This window comes from Paramormyrops kingsleyae, chromosome 8 (genome assembly GCF_048594095.1).
Source record: "Paramormyrops kingsleyae isolate MSU_618 chromosome 8, PKINGS_0.4, whole genome shotgun sequence".
Taxonomy (NCBI): Eukaryota; Metazoa; Chordata; class Actinopteri; order Osteoglossiformes; family Mormyridae; genus Paramormyrops; species Paramormyrops kingsleyae.
The window spans coordinates 12,208,175-12,225,679 of NC_132804.1; the positions used below are offsets into that span (position 1 = coordinate 12,208,175).

The window sequence follows — 17,505 nt, forward strand, 5'->3', positions numbered from 1 at the left end:
CAGATAACCCTTCCACTTGCCATTAATTACCTCTCCCTATCTTCTCTCACATTTCAGAACATGAGTCATCCGTTCCTTGCGAAAACAGTGCAGTTCTGTCTAATGTGGTCATTTTTGCTGTCAGACACATCCAGCAATATACAGCAAAACATGACTCATCTGGATGTTCCATTTGCAGTTGCCCCCTACCTATCAAACTGGACTTCCTATACATTTTATAGAAAATCATTACATTTTCATTGAAAATTGTGATAAATCTTATTTGGAAATGCCATAGCAAAACCTTCATTTACTTATTTGGCAGAAGCTTTTATTCACAGCAATGTAGATTTGAAAAAGTGGTGTCAGCCAGTCCCTGGAACAGCTGTGGTTAAGACATTGCTGAAAGGACCAGTGGTGAAATTACTCTGTAGACCACAGGACCTGAACTGGTAACTTTTCAATCATAGGCACAGAGGCCTAATGCACAGATCCACACATTGCCCCTTAACTTGGGAACTTCATTTGGTTCATCCTGATGGCTTCAACTTTTCAGCTTTTCAGATCCATTCTTTTATTGGCATTCCCCAATAAAATTGGTGTTCCTGGTATGGAGCTGGTAGGGAGCAAAAATGTGGGCTGTCTTGCAGGGAGCTGGGAGGGAGCAAAAACTTGGGGTCCCCAAGGACCAGACTGGGAAACACTGCCGTACTGGATAAGTGGTTGGAAGATGAATAACTATGAACAGCTGTATTCGGAACATGTGTGTGAAACTGTTTCTGATACTTTTGGCTAATACTTTGGTTACTTCCCACAGTCCAAAAACATGCGATGATTTGAATTGACATTAATGTGTGCTGTGTGATCCCATCCAGGGTGTCTGGTGCCCTCAAGCTCACAACAACCCTGTACTGTATCTATGGTTATTGAATATTAGTGGATGGATTTATATTTTGGTTCAGTTTTCTAGTATCTGAAGAGCTGGAGCTTTGCTTATCCAAGCTCTGGATCGTATACACAGTCTTTCTTTTGAATTTGCATTATTCCCAGGATGTCTCACCAGAGATGTGACTGAATCCTGCTGAATACGACACTGCAGCATTAAGGGATAGCAAGTACGTAGGGCAGTGGTAAAAATTCACATTGTGATATTTGAAATTATTTGCAATAAATATTGCAATATCTATAAAATAAAAAGCAATTAAAAAATAAAATAAACTATAAACTATAGCCAAATGGATCTTATTATCTGCTAATAGAGTCGGTGAAATAAATGTTGCCACCATTTGTGCCTACAGACACAACGCATTGCTGACAAATCACTTGCTTTTTTCTTTGTGGAATCCAAAATATTTCCATACAGCGGAAGGTGAATGTCTTTTGATGACCAGCTTTTGTTCACTTTTGTCCTCTTCACACATTTTTGTTAAATTTCCCAACAACATGGATCACTGTCTGTGAATGAGTCCAACAGCAAGTATGAAAATGATTATGATTGGCTTGAGACTTCAGACTGATTTTTAAAATATACAAGATAATCCTGAAAAAGAACATTCGTTAAAATTGCAAATCTTGCAAAGTTTTGTTTCCTATGACAGAATAAAAATGTTTTAGTGGAACCTATAGATGGTTTCAACCCAGTTGACTGTCATGGTCCTTGTGGTGTCAAGGTCTAGGGCGAAGTTAATTTATATAGCACCTGTAAAACAACCAAAGCTGACCAAATTGAAGAAAAGGGAGAAATAAATATAGCAATCAGAATTTTTAAAAAGGAGAAACTAAGTCATATTAAGGATATAAAAACACAAATAAATAATTAAAAATAATTATGGGCTGGCCCCCCGTCCAGGGTTGTTCCCTGCCTCATGCCCGTTGCTTCCGGGATAGGCTCCGGACCCCCCGCGACCCAGTAGGATAAGCGGGTTGGGCAATGGATGGATGGATAGATAATTAAATAAACAGGGGTGGCATGGTGGTGCAGTGGTTAGCACTGTTGCTTCACACCTCTGGGATGTGGGTTCAAGTCTCCGATTGGGTCACGTGTGTGGAGTGTGCATGTTCTCCCCGTGTCATCGTGGGGTTTCCTCTGGGTACTCCGGTTTCCCCCCACAGTCCAAAGACATGCTGAGACTAATTGGAGTTGCTAAATTGCCCTTAGTTGTGCATGTATGAGTGAATGGTGTGTGAGTGTGCCCTGCGATGGGCTGGCCCCCCATCCAGGGTTGTTCCCTGCCTTGTGCCCGTTGCTTCTGGGATAGGCTCCAGACCCCCCGTGACCCCATAGGATAAGCAGGTTGGACAATGGCTGGATGGAAATAAATAAATAAATAAATAAAATGAAATCTCAAGTTCGGAAGGTCAAAGATATCTTGCTCCACTTGAGTCAAGCACCATTTCAAATAGACTTCAACAGGGACTTAAAAGTCTTTACAGGCTGAGCAATTCTGATTTGTAAGGACAAACTTTTCCAAAGAAAAGTTTTTCCACCATCACAACCACTAGAACTATCAGGCTGGAAGACCTAAGGGTTCTGATGGGGGTATGGAGGTGCAGAATTTCTGCCAGATATTTTGGTACCAGTCTGCTTAAGGCCTTAAAAGCAAACAATAATATTTTTAAATCAAACCTGAAATGGACAGGAAGCCAATGGAGAGAGACCAAAACTGGTGATACATGGTCTTGCTTTCTATTTTCTGTCAGAAGATGCGCAGCCTCATTTTGGACTTGATGCAAAGGATGACAATGACGACTGATCCATGCCAACAAACAGAGACAAAATAGTCAAGTCTGGTAATGAAGGCATGGATCCCTTGTTCAGTCTTTAAATGAAAGATAAGCCCTTACTTTGGCTGGTATCCTTAATTGGAAAAAGCTAGCTTTGACAACCAAACTAGAACTGCCACTAAAGACTAATTTTCTATGGATTAATCTATCGACTATTTTATCAATTAGTTGATTAATATAAACAATTAATTTTCCTCCATAAAATCCATTTAATTTAAGTTAATTTTATTTTGACAACAACATTCACTACCTTATTGCAGGGCTTTACATAATGGACGCCGGATTTTCGGAACTATACGGACATTATTTTCGCCCACAATTAGATTAAGCAGATTAGTAGTATACCTAAAATATTAATGAGATGTGTATTGTGATGCTCAAAAGTTAATAATCTGTATAAATTTGGCGTATGTTTATGCTTATTAAATTCAGTTAGTGGAGCACACCACATACTACTGTTTTGGTAAATCATGGAAGTGATAACCACTGATGTGGCGGTGAAGAAAGGGACAGTTTAACAACTCTTCTTTTAAAAGAAGAGATATTGTGGTTAAACAAGGTAAAAAGATGTTGGTGAGGTGGCGGTATTTTTTGCTGGTAAAAGTCAGAATAATGTATTTGGTAAATCTAGTTTATGTGCATGAACAACATGCACTGGCACCGTCAATCAGTGTACAATAATAGGCCCAGATTTTAGCCTAAATATTTTCTCAAGCACATACTCAATGGAGATTCTGAGGTAGCAGGCAGACAACTTTATGGCTTTAATAATGAGCGTATTTAGCAACTGCAAGGACAAAAGATATTAAGAAGCTCTCCGTATTAATGGTAATTTAATAAACATAAATAGACATTACTTTTGGTGGGGTTTCACCTTTTCTGGCGGTCCATCATCCAGAATAGCGCCTGTGTGTTTCCTCTTCAGCTTCTCGTGCGTAGCGCTAGTTCTGCTGTGGTACGCCATCGAAACTTTGCACATTGTACAAACCACCTTTTTTGTTTAGTGATAATTTAACCTACTCCCATAATTACATAGGGATATTAAAGGAAAACATTTGTCATAATGGACTGAAGTGTTTTAGAACTCAGAAGGTAATTTCATTAAAATAATAAAAAAAAAACAATGCATCAATTTATAATATTGATGTTGACGCATTTTCAGCGTCGACGTCATCGACCACGTTGATTAATCGCAGCAGCCCTATATCAAACTAATCTGTTTGTCAAATTTAAGGGTAAAAATTACCCCAAGGTTCCTCACAAAAGATTTGTTGAAAGGGACTAAAGGGTCAATAAAAGCATCAGGGTTGTCCTGGATGGTAGGACATCCAAACAAAATAACCTCCATCTCACTTTCATTCAACTTTAATAAATTTAAATCCATCTAGGCCTGTATATCAATGACTGCAATGAATTGCTGTGACTAGATTTTAGAGGGAGATAAATTTGCATTTCACCAGCAAAACTATGAAAAGGGATTTTATGTTCCTAAAAAACAGAACCCAGGGGTAGCATGTGAAGTGAAAAAATGATGGGGATGAAGATGGAGCTCTGAGGGACCCCGCAGGAAAGGGGGGCTTCTGCTAGAAAAGAAAAGTCAATGAGATAAAAAAAATCCTTGACCAGGGGCCCAGTTTCACAACAGACATGTATATTAAAATATCTTGGTATAGTCCCTGCCAGAAAATCGGCAAAGTTCTATATGAAATCCTTCACAATCTGGTGGACGATACACCGATGCACGAAGTAAAGGGGGACAAAAAGAGCTGAAATTCAAAACTAGAATAGGAATCAAATGAGACTTGGCAGCAGTGAAAAGTGGGTTTAAACACAGACCCCAATCCTCTGGCCCGGCCCACAACTCGAGGGAAGCTGAAATGTAGATCCGGCAGTAAGAAGTTCAAAGAACCGGCTTTACCTCACCGGCAGCCAGCGAGGTCCAGATCAGGAGAAATGAAGGAAGGGTTCAGTAAGACTGTTTTGTTAGTTAATGATCTAGTGTTTATGTGACAATTGCGTGTGCGTAACATATGATGTCAGAGATAGTACTGGACTTCGTTAAGGCCTACAAGTAGTAAAGAAAGCTGAAGGACTGGATTTATTACTGGAAAATTGTAGGTTTAGATACAATCAAGTAACTGCTTTTCATACCCTTGAGTAAAGTTTTCGTACTGGAGGTAATATTTGCTTCCAAAGTCCTCAGATACAAATGTGATTACTAGGCTATTAAAAATGTAAAAAATCTAATTATAAGAATCTGACGCTTCCAGCATAACTGTGTTCCTTTTGGACTTGGAGGGAGCTCTGAGTCATGATATGTCATAAGTTAGGAGAACTCAGTGTGCAGGCCAGTCTCGCATGTTTTCTCAAGCTGCTTGAATGTCAGTGCTGCTTTTCTCTCCCTTACCCATAATTCACTTTGGCTCTCCAGCCTCATCTTGGGACTGTCTCGCTATGCCATCTGGTCTATGAAGTTTGGGAAAGAGGTTCCTTTTTTATTGCAATGAACTGGTTCTATAGCTGGCTTGATAGGATAGAGGAAAGCTTGTTTTATGGCTTTGCCTTCTGCTTGATGCCACTGCTTATCAGCTTTTTATTACTGTTTGTAATAAAATTAGTGAGTCTGGGTCTGTTGATGTTTTGGGTACGGAGGCACCCATACTAATACTAGTACTAGTATTGGTATCGGGTTTGATGCCATGCTCATGTACTCGTACTCATACTTGCGACAATGGCCCGATGTCTATAACCGATACCAAATAATGACATACCAGTGATATCATTGTTTAGCAAATTAAACAGAACAAAATGTGTGTGAGGTAAGTTAACAACGAAAACCAGAGCCTAGCAGACCGCAATCTGTGCTCCACTAAACTATCAAGACGATGTACAAAAATAGATTCATACACCACTTGTAATCTATATTAACATCTAAACCCTGCAACAACCCAACATGCAGCAAACACTAGAACGGAGAGAGAAAATGTCAAATGATAATCCTCGTGCAGTGAAAATAACAGAACCTCTTATGTAGTATATTGTTCTTAAAGATCAAGCGTAGTCCGTAATGGTGATACACGAAGAAGGTTATATTGTCTGAGGTGGTTGACGGTGCAAGAAGTTTGTGCATGACTATTTTAGGGGGATTTCAGGCTGCCCCTGATGTGTTTCTAATCATAATTAAATCCGGCCTGCCAAGCCATCATTTTCCACAGGGACTAAAAAACGATGATCAGCACCGCTAATCGGCATCTACCCCCCCGCCCCCCCCTCCCCAGTCAGCAAGTTTTAACACTGGCTGTGTAGCAGATTATCTCTATATAGTTTTTTTTTTTTTCTTTCATGATTTCAGGGATTGTTTTTCAGCCAAAATATTAGTGTCCAGCTTGGGACTGCATGTGAGTGTTTGGGTGGGGGGGGGGGGGGGGTTATGATATTATTGTTTATCCCTTATCCCAATATTTTAAAATGAAAGAATCACGTATTTTTTTACACCACCCAGCCATACTTGGTTTCGGTATTGGTGAGTACCAGAAAGGGGGCATCAGTATTTGTACTCTGTGTTGTTGCATCCCTACTGTTAGGATGTGTGTCCATCAGTTGGTTTGACTCTCTAAGACTGCGCGCTCACACCATCTTACTGGATTGTCCAAGCATTTCATCACATGCAATCCTACCCCACCTTTTGGATTTCCCCTTTCGCTGCGGCTTCGTGCAGCACTGCACTGATTGTGTGTCGCACAGCCCTAGGCAGCCCAGCCTGGGAGATTACGACCCCCCCCCCCCCCCAAACTGAAAAGGTCCATGTTTTATTAATCAAGTGCTAAATTTAACCAGAACGTCTTTCCTGTGGTGAATATTCAGATGCATGATTAAGTCTGAGAATCCAGAGGACAGCAGAAAGAGCGGCTCACAGCGCCTGACAGCCCCACGGTGCGCGGCTCAGGTGTGAGCAGGCTTGCCGGTCGCAGATCTTCCCCAGCTGGCAGTAACTTGGCTTCTAATCAAGTGAATTGGGGCTAAAAAACCTGTTGATCCATGTTCCATTTGTCTGTAATAAAGACTCCAGGGACCATTAAAGATGGCTGAAAGTCTATATGGTAGCCTTGTTATTACGGATATGTAATGTAGCTGCCCGGCTAAAATCTAAAATAAAACAGGCGAGATGCTGCGAAAGGTACCACTAGCTATTTAAAGTGTAAGCCTGACAGGATTGTGTGATTTTTGTGTTCTGTCTGTTTGGGAAGCGTAAGGTGTGTGGAGCACGTTGATGTGTTGTGACTTATGTGGCGCTAATGGGTATGAAGGTGCTAACCGATGGCGTCCTAGAGCAATAAGCCTTAATGTCACAAAGTGCTGGAAGCCCCGGAGCTGCTGTGACACGGTGGCCTTGCTGCCCCGGCCCATATCGTCTGCTCCAGCATTTGCAGGGTATTAAAATGGGACGATTCTAAGGAGGGAGACGACGGTGGTGGTGGGGTGAGGTGTGTTAGAGACGCCTCCCCAAATCCCAGGAGGACAATGTAGTACTGGAGTCGGTGATTAATCAGCTGCTTTTCGGCAAAGTGCCTTTGAGGCCCGTGGGGAGACAAGCTGTAGTGAAGGTGAATCTTCTCCTCCTTCTGGGTCTAGGCAACAAGGCCACACATAGAGGGGTGAGCTACAGCTTGTAAGTTTGAACAGTAGCATTTACCAATATGCAAATGAATATAACCTCATCTGTCAGCAACATAAAATGACTTTTACACTGCTTAGATGTACAACTATATTAAGACACCAATAAATCAATTTTTTTTCCTGCTTGGTTGCAGATCACATTTAATAACAATACACATACAAAACGTTGTTCTTTTTCATTAGTTTGTGTGGTGCATGTAGAAGTTTCTGCAGGAGGTCTGCCTGCAGAATCAGGCGTGCAAAATGGGGGAACACAGGAGCTCAGAGCCCCCCCCATTGTCCCCAGCATGTGGAGAACCATAGAGAAGATGATGGGGTGGGACAGAGTGGTGGCACCAAATCTGTGTCTGTAGAGGGCAATTTGGTCACAGTCAGGCAGCCAATAGTGTGGGGAAAAGAGTTCGAAACACCTGCCAGCTAGCGCTGGCTACTTGCTCCTCATAGCTACCCCCAGCAACATTGGGGGTAGCTATGAGGCCATCAGATCCAGCTGGCTCTGTGCCAGGGTTTTAACGCTGGGAGATGGCAGCGGACGCCAAGGTCACCCATCCTGCGCGCCTGTCCGCCCCCTCGGCAAACCTCGGGGGGTTTGCGTTTCCGTCCTCAGCTCGTCATTAGATGCCCCGGGCCTTCCGTGAATGGGGAAGGCGCACCTTTTGTTTCCTGCGTTTATCAGCACGGTGGTAGGATCACGGGGGGGGGGGGGGGGAGCGGGTCAGCTGAGCAGGGAATGCTAATGGCATGCAAATAAGGGGACGTATCACCAAGGAAGAGGAGATGATGGAGATGCAGGAGACGGGGAGGGAGAGCAGGAGGCGAGGGCAGCGGGGGGGGGGGGGGGGGGCGGAGACTGCGAGAACAAAGGAGAGGGGAGATGGGTAGTGGGAGAAACTGTTCAAATTCCAGTGGCGCACTGTGGATGGAAACCAGCACAGCGGCCAGCACAGAAATGAGCTACGTGTTGTTAGACGCACTCAGTGTGCACTTGTGTATATATGCGCTCGCCTCTTAACTTGCTGAACGGCTGAGATGCATTTAAAGCCTGCGCTGTCGAATAGACGAGATGCATATCGCAGCTATAGAATGGTTGATTAAACTAACATCAGAGGCTGCAAATGTCTCTTTGCAGATGAACAGAAAAGCTGCAGGGCGTCTGAGGAGGGCCCGAGGAAGACAGAGCGCCATGCTTTCAGTTTCTCTCCAGCTTCCCTGCGTACCTTAACACCTGCATCCCTCCTGTCTATGTTAATAATATGCATTGGCTGAATTTATGCTCTTATGCTTCTTGCTTTTTCCCCCACTCTGCTGCTTGCTTTAAATTAAAAAATTTGCAGTAATATTAATGTTGAGTACATCTTCAGTGTCGGTACCGTGAAATCGGAACCTGATAATTAGGCTGTTAGATGTTGTTTGTCCTTCGCGTACCACCATAGACAAATGTGGTAATGATAGGTGAAAGGGCTGAATTGAAGCCCCCCCAGCCCCCCACACCTCGCTTCCTTCCAGCGATGTTAAGCAGAGATGTCACTGACTTCCATTGACTTCAGTACCACAGACAGCAGCGCAGATGGCAGTCAGCGATCATGATGTCACTCCCATCCAATCGTATTTCGGCGCACTACCACCAGGATGTATGGGTTCCTCTCATTGGCTGGCAGCGGTTTGGCTGACATGGGGGGAGGGAGACAATGGGGCACGTTTCCATGCCAGTGCTGAGCTAAACAGGGACAGCATGGCCGCCAGCCTCGAGGCAGGAGGTGCCACCAGCTTGCAAAGGCAGGCTTGAGAGAGCATAGAAACGATCCGGAAGCTGTCATCTCGCTCCCTCATCAGCTCATTAAGTAGCCTGTTTCGCTAAGTGCCTCAGAGCAGGATTAAAATTAAACCAAACAAATCTAAAATAAGGCTTTGATAAACAGAGTTAATAAGGCAGCAGTCCTGCTGAGTGTAGATCATAGGGGATTCCAGTGGATTTAACAAGCGGGAATCACCGTTTAGGACTAGCAGGGAACAGTGTTTGTATCTACTGCTGTATATTTTTAAAGTTACAAGGCTGCGTTGTTATTACCTTGGTGTGAGTGTGGTCATGCATCACCCCTGTCATACCCGTAGTTTATGTTTGTCTGTCATACATCAGCGCCATCCTGGGGTACAGCTTGTGTACTAACCCGTGGGTGTGTGCCTACATTTCTCTATGCTTCTGGGGTCTGTGCGTCCCCCAGTGTGTCTGTCCCTGTTTGTGTGTGACTGTGTATATTTGTGTGCGCCAAATGGAGCACAATCATGAGGCAATGCGCAAATTAAGCCGTTTTAATGAATCTTGCATGTGCTGACCCAAAATTCATTCAGAGCAGAATAACAGTACATAATCACACATGGGAACACACTCACCTGATCCCAATAACGGTGACTGCCGTGATACATAGAACAAGTTTGACTAGGTTGACCGTGTTATTGGTTAACAGAAATAAAGGTTGGGAAACAATGGAATATCGCCTCATACTACAAGTCAATATGTTTTTGTGTAGCGACAAAAGATCACATTGGATATACTGAGAAACTGAAGACATTTTTTTTTCATTTAAAAACCGCTTCCCCAGGTGTCCTAGCTGTAATTAAAGAAACCCACTGGAGTCTTTCGAGTATAGCTCAGAAGGGGAGCAGGGAAACTCAGATAGGGGTGACTCATGCAGGCTGTAAACTCTGGGAATAAGAGGGTGCTACAGAACACATCAATGCAGAGACTGATTCCAGTGCACACTGGAATTACAGCCTCCAAAACCTCACTGGAATAATGTGTTTTATATTGACTAAGGTAAGACAAACAGAAGAAATCAGTCATCGGGTATCATTTAAGCAGTTCTCCTGTGTGTAGCATTCATTGATATAGGGAAATTTAAGTTATACTTGGCAGGGTTGCCAATTCTTGCACATCTGGCGTGACACTCACGCTTGCACTCTCACGCTCATGCAAGAAATCATATGCCAAATCTATATTATTCCATTAGAAACCTAAAATTATCTACGTCAAAAGCGTTGGGGTAGTTTGTAAACCCTACAGACTATTTACAAGGTAAAGAAACTCTTACATACATGTAAATGTGTGTGTGTGTGTGTGTGTGTGTGTGTGCAGACTTGTCTCAAATTGAAAATCTCACTCCAGCCAGCTGGCCAAAGTTGGCAACCCTGACTTAGTCTTAGTCTGATTTTTTTTTTTATAACATGAAATAAGATCGGATTTATTAAAAAGGTACAGCAAATTCAGAATGAACTTATAAGAATGTATATGAAATGAATTGGTTTCACAGTAACCAAAACAATTGCCATTGCATAAAATTAATCCAGAAAAGCTAAACCACCAGGGTTCATTTGAAGGAAGCGTGGATGAAGGGGAACGATATAAATCTGTCTGTTTACAGCGGTGCAGAATAAATCCGCGTGGACGGGTTGGTTTCTGATGCAGGATTAGGATTGTTGCAATCTGGGCAACATCTGTAGATAGTTACAGGAAAGAGTGAATGTGATGGAGCCTGCGTCTGAACGGCAATCTATTACAATTAATGTGACATTTTATGATTTTGTTTGTAGTTCGTACTTGGAGTTCTCTGGCAGATGTATGGAATATGTTCCATTTCAGATATCACCTTCATTGTAGTACAGGGTTCATTAATAATCAAAGCGGCTGTGAAAATCTAGTCACCGATGAATCTGTTGCAAATGTAAAAAAGAGCGTGACCCAGAAAGGCATGACAATTCTTTGTCATCACAGTGCGAGCAATTTCTGTCCCCTTGCCTGTAACACACAGTTAGGTAAGGGGACACACGGCTGCCGCGTTTACAAATCCTGAATGCTGAGGGGGAGCCGAACTGTCTCCATAAAGACCTGGAGCAGGATCCTCTGACTCATACAATATATTTTTTTTTCCAAAGACATTTATCATTCACATTATCTTCAGATACTGAATTATTTAACATTTTTAAATGCGAAGTGGTGTTAGAAAAGGCACATTTTTTAAATGATTCATTCACAAAACTGAATGTTACTGGTCAAAAGACGGAGAGATCAGACATATATCAGGCCCACATGCTTTGAACTCCTGAATTGTAATGCTGTTGTGACGTCATACATGAGCCCGACAGGGACACTTCTCTTCCCGGGCCGCTAAGCATTGCTTGGACTCTGCTTTCGGGAGATGTGGGTGGTGAGAAGCTTAGTTAAGAGCTGCCTGGTGCGCAGCCAAATCTCGAAATGCTCTTCCTGAAAGATCTCCATGCCTCCCAGCCCTCCGGTTCCGCAAAGCCCTGACTCAGGTCACACCACATATTTTAGAAGCGTCAGTCGACAATTGCATTAGGTACCGTGTTTCGTTGCTTCAGTGAACTCGGTTACCAAGGAAATGACTTGCTTTTTAGAAAACATATGGAGGCATTAAATTTAACATATCAGTTTTTTGTTTTCATTTATTTGTCCATCATTGATCAATGAAAAATTCCAAAAATATTTTGTCTCTGTTGCCAATTTTTGGTAACTTTTTCTGAGTGCCATGTCTTTAAGAAACCATGAACACATTCATAATACATTATAATGCATTCATAAAGAATTATAAACATGGCTATAAATATAAAAAGGCATAACACATTATAGCCATGTTTATTAGCTGAGATGAAGCTCTCATCTATAAAGCTCTGTAGATACCTTTATAAGGCAGTACAGAGCATCCTTAATGCTTATACTGATCAGTATAATGCATTATGGAGGTTTCTATGGTGCATTATAGATGAGAACTTCATTGGAGCTTATGGAGTATTATAATCAACATTATAATGCCTTATGACTGTCAATAGAAGATGCTGTAACGCTTTATTAATTCTTATACCAACCACTATAATGCATTATGAAGGTATCTATAGTGCATTATAGATAACACCTTTAAGTGTTTCCACTTTTCTTTTTAAATAGTTTTTATTTTTATATTTTACGTGTAATAGACATATGCAGCTGCTTTCTAATAGGCAAAAATGCCTAACTTCTTGATTCAGAATGTGTTCACAGTATTAAGAAATTGCCGTAAAACCTACTTCGCAGCTTCATTATTCAGAGATAAACAGCCCCTCCTCTGGGCATCGATTTGCCCTGAGATGTTGCTGATGTAGTGAGCGTGCTTCTTGTTGCCGGCTGCTCCCAGGAGGGTCTTCTGCTACTCAGCATACCGTCCAGCACTTGCATCTTGTGGATTGCCAGTTGTTTTAAGTCTATATTTAATATAATTTGATAAATATTGAATGAGCTCCATTTCAGCTTAGTGAGAATAAAATTCTGTGGTCTCGTTCTCTTCTTTTATTTACTGCTTTAGCATCCCATGAGATAACACTCAGCAGTTACATTTGTTGTTATCGTCTCTGCATTTCTTGACCCCATTCATGCTGACATTAATATCCCTGCTTATGCTTTCAAAGGCGATTTCAGACTGCAGATGATTACATTTCACTCGCCATTGATTGTTATCATAATAAACAAGCCAATAAACTGCGTTCCCCCAAGGAGAACATCAAAGTCCAAGATAGAACAATTACATGTAAATTATGTATGGAAATCAATTGGATGAGAAGGATGCATTCAAGTGGTAACATAACTCATCACTTGTCAGGAGAGTTCTGGTTAGCGTTACCTATTTGTAAAAATGTTTATGAATAAGCTCATTTGTGAAGCTGAAAGCAAGTCTCATTGTGACAAGCGAGCTTCTTGACATTTCTGCTTATATCACCTCCCCTTCTGATACAATTTTAATCTAGATGCTCTTCTCCTATTATTCTGCTAGTCTCTTTATTTTGCCTTCAGTCCCCCAATGTAAATAGGTGCATTGTACTGAAAAGCAGATCAAAGCAGCATGCTATATGCCAAAGCTTTTGTTATTCTACTTTTGACTTGTAAAATATTTGAAGTATTCAGACTCCTTGCGGTTACACCTGCAGGAACCTTTATAAATCCACAGGCATCAGTGTGAAGTTGCCCCCCCCCCCCCTTTACAGCAATAACATCTGCCACTCTTCCAGCAAGGCTTTCCACAAGTTTATGGAGTGTGTCTGGGGGAATTTTTGCCCATTCATCCAGAAGAGCATTAGTGAGGTCAGGCACTGTTGTTGGAGGTGGAGGCCTGGCTCGCAATCTTTGTCCTAGTTCACCCCAGGGTGTTCCATGAGGTTGAGTTCAGGGCTCTGTCCAGGCCAGTCAAGTTCTTTCACACCAAACTCACCCAACCTTGTCTTTATGGACCTTGCTTTGTGCACTGGGGCACAGTCATGCTGGAAGAGAAAAAGGCCTTCCCCACACTGTTCCCACAAAGTTGGAATTATAGAATTGCCCAAAATGTCTCGGTATGCTGAAGCATTAAGAGTTCCCTTCACTGGAACTAAGGGGCCCAGCCCAACCCCTGAAAAACAACCCCATACCATTATCCCTGCTCCACCAAACTTTACAGTTGGCACACCGCAGTCAGGCAGGTAACGTTCTCCTGGCATCTACCAAACCCAGACTCATCCATTGGAATGCCAGACAGAAAAGCGTGATTCGTCACTCTGCCAAGCACGTTTCCAGTGTTCCAGAATCCAGTGGTGGGGTGCTTTACACCTCTGCATCCGGCACTTGGCACTGTGGTTGGTGATGTGAGGCTTGCATGGAGCTGCTTGGCAACAGAGCGTTGGCGACTTTTATGCACCATGCGCCTCAGCACTCGAAGACCCCGCTCTGTTACTTTACATGGTCTGCCACTTAATGGCTGAGTTTCTGTTGTTCCTAAATGTTTCCACCTTGCAATAATACCACTTACAGTTAACTGTAGAATATCTAGCAGGGAAGGAATTTTACAAAATGATTTATTGCAAAAGTGGCATTCTAGGATAGTACCACGCTTGAATCCACTGAGCACTTCAGAATGACCCATTCTTTGACAAATGTTTGTAAACCTTATTGCATGGCTAGGTGCTTGATTTCATACACCTGTGACAATGGGTCTGAATGAAAAACCTGAATTCAGTGAAAGAGAGGTATGTCCCAATACTTTTTTCCATATAGTCTGTGTGTATGCAGTAAGACCAAGTTAGAGTTGCCAACTTCGGTCAGCTGGCTGGAGTGAGATTTTGAATTCGAGACAAGTCTGCACACACACACACACACATACACACACACACACACACACACACACACACCCATTCAGATGCACAAAAATTTACAAAAACTTTACAAAAGCAAAAGATTTCTGGTGACGCAGTGGTTATCACGGTTGCCTCACACCTCTGGGACTGGGGTCTGAGTCTCTGCCCTGGCTCCATGTTTGTTGCATGTTCTTCCCGTGTCATTGTGGGGTTTTCTCCAGATACTGTGGTTTCCCCACCTTAGTCGAAAAACATGCTACAGTGGAGTTACCAAATTGTCCATAAGTGTGAATGAGGGTATGACTGGTGAGTGTGCCCAGCGATGGGTTGGCACCCCATCCTGGGTTATTCCCTGCCTTGTGCCCTTCTGGGATCGGCTCTGGACCCCCCGTGATAGCCTGAGGTCATTGGGCTCCGTTGTGTAACACTTCTAACCATTGTGGATTTTGAAAATCCCACCATAACTTTCCTCCAACAACAGTGGAGCCAGAAATCGCAGCGTGGGTGAGCCGGCAGAAAATCAGGGGGGGGTCAGTCCCATAACAATTCACTCGGCAACAGAATCACGCTACGGTCTCAGCTACATATTCGTTCATCAGTTTTTAAATGACCCGTGGCATCACTAAGACCAAATGATCAAAGAGGAAGAAAAATCTATTTACCTCTCAACCGCAGCTTTCCTCTGAGTCATCTAAACACGCACACACAGACCTGTTAGGCACAATCGTTTTATGGAAGTGTATCGCTTGCTGTTGTTGCTGAATGTGTGGGCCCAAACTGCATCTGGGTGGGCCCAGAACCACCTGGGCCAACCAGTGCTGTCCTGTACATTATTATATAACTGAATAACTTGAATTTCTACGTATGTAAATTGGCTCAATAATTACTTAATTAACTACAATAGGATGGGTGAGGAAATAAATGGTACTGATAATATTTTTGTGCATGCTTAGGGGTTAGAATTCATAGAGTTAAATATTTTGGCCAACAGGAGACTGGTAAAAAAAATATTATGATCTTCTAGGATACTATCTCACATGTAAAGGAAAAAAAAAACCTGTCAGACCGACCGTTGGTCATATGAGAGCTGATCATTATTTACACCTCCAGTTGTGTTTCCTTTGGGAGAAGCCATATTTAGAGTGAACACAAGAGCAGGAAAGCAGACTGCACACTGAGATCTACCATTACACTGAACAGGTGTATCTTTTTGCTACAAATCCAAAAAAAAGAAATGATATTAGGACCGGCCTGTGTCTAATGAATATCTTTAACATATAATATTCATTGTGAAAAAAATGGAAGATCTTCATAAATAAAAATGAGCAGACGTTTTACATAATGAAATTGTTTGCATAATAAAGCATGTATGTATATCCTGTCTAATGTGTCATATGCTTAAATTTGAATCAATATTAAGTACATTATTAGATGCTTTGGATAACGGTTAGAGAATGGCTAAAACCATAAATACGATTTTAATTAAACGGTAAGAATGTGTATTTCATATCGACATAAATATTTCGGTGTAGTTATATGTCCATATTTATATGTACGGGTGAATATGTACCCCAAGGAGTGTGTGGTGTAACATGAGCAGTGGAGGGGGGTGGGATGAATGGGGAGGCCGGTGGGGTGCGGCGGGCTCGCGCCTCCACGCGAGTGTTTGCGGTGCCGATTCTGCTGACGGGGCTGTGCGGGGCCGCTCCCTCCGCTCAAAGCCGGCCAAGCCGCTGCTTCGCTTTCTGCTTCGCTTTCTCAGACGGTGAATATTAAGGGCTGCTGTGTATATGTGTTGCCTGAACTGTGTTTTTTTATATTTATCGTAAATCGCGTGTTGTTGAGGCATTCGGCGAAGAAAAGAGAATGATAAGGACACAAAGGCAGCTAGAGGAGAAACACACTGTGAGTGTCTTTTCTTACCTTGAGGGTGACACAAAAATTTCCCGGAGTAATTAAACTCCTTTTACACTTCTCTGGGTCATTGGCTTATCATTACGGTGATACGGCGATTAAGGTATACATATCGGTATTATTTATCAGTTTATTTAGTCAGCGAAGGTGTGACTATCAAAACGGAGAATCCCGTTTTGCACAATCGACTGGCAGAAATAGGTATAATAAAGGAGAGCTCGATAAACTACTGTATATCTGTATATACAACATCTATTTAGGGCGCCGTAAACTTCTCGTCTTTGTATTCATTTCACGAGAGGCTTTAGGTTCAATTAGATTATTTTCTAGTTTTCTAATGCCCTGTCAAATTAAAATTAAGGTCATGCATTATAAATCTCTTAATGAACATGATATACTGCAGTTGTTTTAATTCCACTCACTTGATAACGTTGCTGCAGTCTCAGACTGATACCTAGATGTTTATATTGGTAGCCTTGTATAATGTACTATTTGTACCATTCGTTATTTGCACTATTTCGTGACTGCTGTTGGGGATATTGCGCTAAAGTTTTTCCACTTACCAGTAACGTACTGACATGACAAGGTTATGTAATGAAATAAAGAATACATGAATATATATATATGACCACTTTATTAGGTACACCTAGCTAGTATCAGGTAGAAAACACTTTTGTCTCCAAAATTGCTTCAGAGGTAGACAAGTTTTGTGTTTCTGTACCCCACTTTTGTACTGAGCTGTTATTCTTGCACGTGTGGCCTTCCTGTTAGCTTTGACGAATCTGTCTGTTCTTTTCTATCCTCTTTCATAAACAAGGTGTTTGCAGCCATTAAATTCCATTAACTGAGTATCCTTTGCTCATTACAGCAATCTCCATAAACTCTCGACCCTGTAGTGTGTAAAAATCTCAGTAGGGTGACTGGAACCATCATGTTTAGCACTGGCTGTCACACCATGTTCAAAATCCCTTAGATCAGGTGTCATACTCATTCAGATAC

The 17,505-nt window shown here is 42.2% G+C and overlaps 1 protein-coding gene across 6 annotated transcripts in view; it reads left to right on the forward strand.

Annotated features, from left to right (window-relative positions):
- The window catches only part of LOC111856497 (phosphatase and actin regulator 3-like), a 48,854-nt gene that overhangs the window by 4,318 nt on the left and 27,031 nt on the right, over positions 1-17,505 (forward strand). Inside the window, exon 1 of one of the 6 annotated variants that reach the window (XM_072715251.1) lies at positions 16,276-16,357. The exons of 4 other annotated variants lie outside the window; for them this stretch is intronic. The gene's annotated coding sequence lies outside the window, so the exon portion shown is untranslated. One more of the 6 variants, XM_072715250.1, reaches the window with a different exon arrangement.